The sequence below is a fragment of the Sorex fumeus genome, unplaced genomic scaffold, assembly GCF_029834395.1.
Source record: "Sorex fumeus unplaced genomic scaffold, SorFum_2.1 ptg000081l, whole genome shotgun sequence".
Lineage (NCBI taxonomy): Eukaryota > Metazoa > Chordata > Mammalia > Eulipotyphla > Soricidae > Sorex > Sorex fumeus.
In genome coordinates this window covers 17106500-17112499 of record NW_026606138.1, presented here as the reverse complement: position 1 = coordinate 17112499, position 6000 = coordinate 17106500, and positions in this window count along the sequence as shown.

The window sequence follows — 6000 nt, the reverse complement described above, 5'->3', positions numbered from 1 at the left end:
GGGATACTCTCAGTAGCTTGCCAGGCTCTCCGAGAGGGACGAAGGAATCGAACCCAGTTCAGCCACATGCAAGACAAACCGCCTTACCCAGTGTGCTATGGTTCCAGCCCAATATCGCTCCAGACCAGGATGTGTAAAACACCGAGTTTCTGCAAAAACACTGAGAATGGGAGAGGGAGGAAAAAAGCTCGTGGTTGGAGTTTAATCCATGTTTAGTATGTGGGAGTTCTAGATCTGGTTCCCAGCAACCTCATGATCTTTGGAGCACCACTTGGAATGACCCCTAAATACAACAGAATGTGTCCCCCCCAAATTAATAAAAGGTTATATAACTGTCACTGTCCTCCTGTTGTTCATTGATTTGCTTGAGCGGGCCCAGTAACATTGTGAGGCTTGTTACTGTGTTTGGCATATCGAAAGGTTATATAAAAAATTTTTTTTAAAGGGGGAGGAGGGCAGAGAGATATTACAGCAAGTAAATCACTTTCATTGCATATCACTGACCAGGACTCAATTCCCAAATACAATCACTGGAACGCCAGCAAGTGATTCCTGAGCAGCACCACAAGGTATGTCCCCCCTCCCCCCAAAAAAAAGAAACCAGAAAAATGAAAAGGACAGTTTTTATTGGCTGTCAAGAACCAAACATGAAAAAACAAATTAATGGCCAACTCTATAGTTTTATCTTACTGTATAAACTTAAACCTTTCTTGATCTAGTATAAAATCTTAAGATAAAATCAAGACCCCAAGAAAAGCTGTAAAGTTACCAATATTGAAACCACAATGCCCAAAAGAAGGGGATGGAGAGAGGGAGGAGGGCACAGGGAGAGGAAGAGAGAGGGGAGAGGGGGAGGAAGAGGGAGAAAGAGAGGGGAGAGAGAGAGAGAGAGAGAGAGAGAGAGAGAGAGAGAGAGAGAGAGAGAGAGAGAGAGCGAGCACCTTCCAGGGTGGGGAGACACTGGTGCTGGGAAATGTACACTGGTGAAGGGATGGGTGTTGGAATACTACATGACTGAAATCTAATCATGAATATCTTTGTAAGGGTCTCTCTCACAGTGACTCAATAAAAACGTGTGTGTGTATATATATATATATATATATATATATATATGTATTTTTCAAGCTGTAAACTAAGAACAACGAGCCCACAGCATAACAGTAATGAGAAAATTTACTCTAATCCAACTTCAAAAACTTACTGGATTTTAATTTAGGAATTATGTAAAAGTTGTGTTCCAGGTATCAGCATTGATGGAGGGGTAGGTAAATAATTTTGTGTAAGGTAACAGAAGAATTAAAAGGAATATAAACTTTCAAGTTTTTTTCCCTTTTTAGGGAGCAGGATGGAAAGATTATTTGGTGTTGGTTATGCCCACTTCTGGGAATAAACTAGGGTCAGCTACATGCAAGGCACTTTCCATCTCTTTCAAATTCTTTTTATTTATAAATTTTGTTTTGGTTTGGTTTTGAGCCACACCCTGTGGTGCTCAGGGCTTACTCCTGGCTCTGCCATACGGCTCACTCCAGGCAGTACTCAGGGGAACCAGTTGGGGTGCTGGGGATCAAACACTCAACCACTTGCAAGCACCCTACCCGCTACACAATTGCTCTAGCCCCTGAATTCTTCTCTTTTGGAAAAATAATTCAAGGGTGAGAGAGAGTGTATAGAGGTTAAAGCTTGTGCCTTGCACATGGCCAACCCTGGTTCAATCCTCAGTACCATATTTAGTCCCATGAGCACTACTGCACTACTGGGAAGGACATAAAATAAGATGAAAATAAAATTACAAGGTGACAAGTTTATTATCTTTTGTCTCTTGATTTTTCTTGAATCAAGTTCATCTGTTGTTTTAAGGATGAAGGAAAATGTTAATAGATGTTATACAGTATTAATTCCTTGACACTTCCCCTTTGATAATTCAAAGCTTGGTAGGCTTTTTCTCTTTTTTGGGGGGGGGGTGTCACACCCAGCAATGCTCAGAGGTTACTCCTGGCTCTGCACTCAGAAATTACTCCTGGTGGTGCTCAGGGGACCATATGGGATGTCGGGGATCGAACCTGGGTTGGCCGTGTGCAAGGCAAACACTCTACCCGCTGTGCTATTGCTCTGGCCCTTGGTGGGATTTTTTCTTTTTATTTGGTTCGGGGGCCACACGCAGCAATGCTCAGGACATACTCCTGGCTTTGCACACAGGAATCATTACTGGCAGGGACTGCATGGGGTTTCATTGATAAAATCTAGCTGGGCACACGTAAGTCTGCTGTAGTATCTCTCCAGCCCCAATAATTTGAAACTTTGGAAAAGGTATTACCAAGTTAAGGTTTTTCTATTGTGTACATATTACAATTTGTCTAGAGCTTACCCCTCCAAATAAATATTTGTTGACTCTAATCTTAATAAACTTTTATTCACTATCAGTAGTACTTAGAGTATGTTTTACTGATGGATTAATTGGGTTTTTGTTATTGTTGCTTTGTTTTGGGGCCATACTCCATGATGATCTGGGGTTACTCCTGGCTCTGCTCAGGAATAACTCCTGGAGGTGTTTGGAGGGTGGGCATCTGGGATTCTGGGGATCAAACTTGAGCTGGCCACATGCACAGCAAGCACCTACCTGTTAATACATATTATCTTTTAAATCCTAATGTTGCTATCATTCTCCCTACTCACTCATGTTGATAAAATACAAACAAAAATTTTGCTTCTTCTTTCGGTTCTAGTGAGCAATGAGCCCTTGTAACAGACATGCAGTATTTTAAAGACTTGCTTCCTGCAACCCCTTCTCACACCTGACAAGAGTGCTTTTTTGTGTTTTTTTTTTTTTTGGACTACACCCAGGAGCGAGATCACTTAGGAGACATTGCCTTAGAAGCAAAACACAGTGCTGAAGGGGACACCACAGTCCCCCCATAATTTACAATTATTGCTTCTCTATTATGAGCGGTTTGGTGCGGCTCAGGTCTATTCCTCTTCTTTGCCAGGGTATGTTAACTGCCACCCTTTTGTTTCACCCATTGCAGTGCTACATTGACTCCACAGGGATACCCACAATTCCCTGTGCCTGCCTGTTAACTTTTCCTTTGTGTTACACTTCCCCTGCATTGCTTCCCCTCCCCTGCAACCCCCCTCCCCCCACCACACACACACACACACACACACAGCCACACACTCTAGAGGTTCCTCTCCCTGATAGCTAGTCTGTGAAACTGGGAATAAAGGTTGTTGATTAATGTCTGACCCAGTCTTCCCTTGTCTCTAGGGAATGTCTCTAGGAACTGTGAACACACTAGGGGACTCTCATTACCGCGGGAAGTCTCTGACAATTTTTAAAGCCAGGATTTCACAATTTCTAGTCATCGGCTCCACTCTTTGAACCACAGCCCTGGCTCTCCGTGCAATTTCTTTGGGCCTCTTCTTTCACAGGAGAGACACAATACTTTTCCCTGATTCACCATTTCTTGATTGATGTGTTACAGTATTTGGAAATTTAGATGTTTCTTAAATTCTGTGAAGGATGGAGAAATAGTACAGCAGGTAATGCACTGGATGTATTAAACCTGGATTTGATCCTTAACACCTCATACAGTCCCTGGAGTCCCTTCTGGAGTGATGCCTGAGTGCAGAACCAGGAGCAAGCCCTGAGCACAGCCAGATGTGGCCTCCTAAATAAAAAATGTGAAGGAATTCCCAGATAGAAACACTACAGGGTCTCTCCTTGGCCTAATTAGAAGTTTTCACACTTAGTATAATGACCATATATTCAGTTTAATTAAGCTTTGCTGCTTAAAGCTTTCCCTTTTATTGGTTGAGGATGAGAAGTTGCCTCTGCCAACTCTGCAAGTAACTAAATTTCTGATTTTTTTCTTTAAAGAAACTTTGACTATGCATACATCTAAACCACAGTGCAAACAACACTGTAAAGCATGAGAGCCGAACTACAATAACCAAAACTTTACAAATGTGCCTGGCACACCATTACCCATTGCGGCACTCAGTACAATAGCAAAGATTTGGAATCAACCTAGAGATCCAACAAATAAATGAATCATAAAGATGTGGTGTGTATATACACACACATACATCACACAATAGAACACTACTCAGCCATAAGGAATAATGAAATCATGCAATTCGCTGCAATGTGGATGGAACTGGAAGACATTGTGTTAAATGAAGTAAGGATAAACATAGGACAGTATCGCATAGTATCTCTTGTGGTATTTAGAATAGCTGGATGAGGGGATGACATATATTAAAGGGGGGAATGCCCAGATCAATCTTGGCCCCTGAGTGTGGGAAGGAGAAAAGAGAGGAGTGGGGGAGAAGAGACAGATGAGAAGCAATGGGTGCCAGGTCAGGGGATTAAGGTACAAAGGTGGTGTTAAGGAATGAGAGTCCATTACCCAAATCAGAGTCAACAACACTGAAATAAAGGGACCCCAACTTTAACAATCAAACATAGAAAGGTACCTGTCGAGATGGCAAGCTGTGGGGGTGGAAGGATGTGGTGGTGGAATATGGGAGGGAATCTGGGAACATTGGTGGAGGGAAATTAACACTGGAGATAGGATGGGTGCTGCAATATTGTATGTCTAAAACTCAACTACGACTAATTTTGTAAATCATAGTGCTTTAACTAAAAACTTGAAAGAAAGCACCCCTAAATCAAATGTGTCAATCAAGAAGGCAGGCTGAAGGGTGGGAAGGAATCTGGGAACATTGGTGGAGGAAAGTTGACAGTTGATGGATGGATGTTGGACCACCGTATGCCTGAAACTCCTTTATGAACAACTTGGTATATCCCATGCCTTAATAAAAACAGACCCCCTCACCCCCTGCAAATAAACAAAAAACCCACAAAACTTTGTGGCCAGAGAGACCATACAGAGATCAATGCACTTGCTTTGTACACAGTGAAACCTGGTTCAAACCTGGCACTGCTGGTTCACCCTGAGAACCAGCAGAAGTGATTCCTGAGTTTACAGCCAGGAGTAAGCCTTGGGCACTGCTGGGCATGGCCCCCACAAACCAACCAAACAAAAGGTTTGTCTAATGCATTTCATATAGTAGCGAAAATATGCACTTTTAATCTTAACTCTTCTAATACAACTTTATTAAGTTGTCTTCCAAGTATTGCAGCCAAGTTTACCAAATCTTTTGCTGAAGCAAAATGTTTCAGCTTCATTTGCCATTCAATCCAACACAGTTGTTTAAGAACAAGTCTTTTCTCTCTCTCTGTCTCTCTCTCTCTCTCTCTCTCAACTTAAATGGCAGCACTTTCAGGACTAATCCCTGAACAGTCTGCTCAGATGAGGTTATGCTGTAGAAATATAATTCTAAGTGCAAGAGTTTAGAATCGAAGGCTTATTTCTTCCTCATGCTACCACACATTGATCTGAATCAACAGAGGGGCTCAGTTCATAGTCCCTCAGGAACCTCTGCTGATGGAGCAATCACCATGCAAATATAACAACAGTATGCCAGACAGTATGAAGGTTCTAAAGGATCTCACATAAATTGTTAAATGCTCCAATCAGAAATCATTTTCATTCATAACTCTCTGGCCAGGAAAATATGGACCACACACTAGAAGGATCTGGTAAATAGCAGGAATGAAAATCACACCAGTTTTTCTTGTTGTTTGTTTTTAAGTTTAATTTGTTCAAACAAAGAATTCTAGATGAATGCTCTTAGGAATACATTCTGGGATAAGCAGTGCTCTATAAGTATTAAGGAAAGAGAACTGAATTATGGGTATTTATTTTTCTACCCTAAGACTAAATACACTTAGAATTTTAGTATAGGTAATAAAAAATGTGGACGATAATTTATGAGTTACTTTAGATAATTTAGAGTTTCACTATAGCGTAGGAATAGTGAAAATAAGCCAGCATATCCACATGCAGATACACAGCAGAGGTAGGTAAACTTTTCCTTTAGAGTGCCAGACTGAACATTCTTTAGGTTTTGTCATGTTCCCTGTTGTGCAGGAACCAT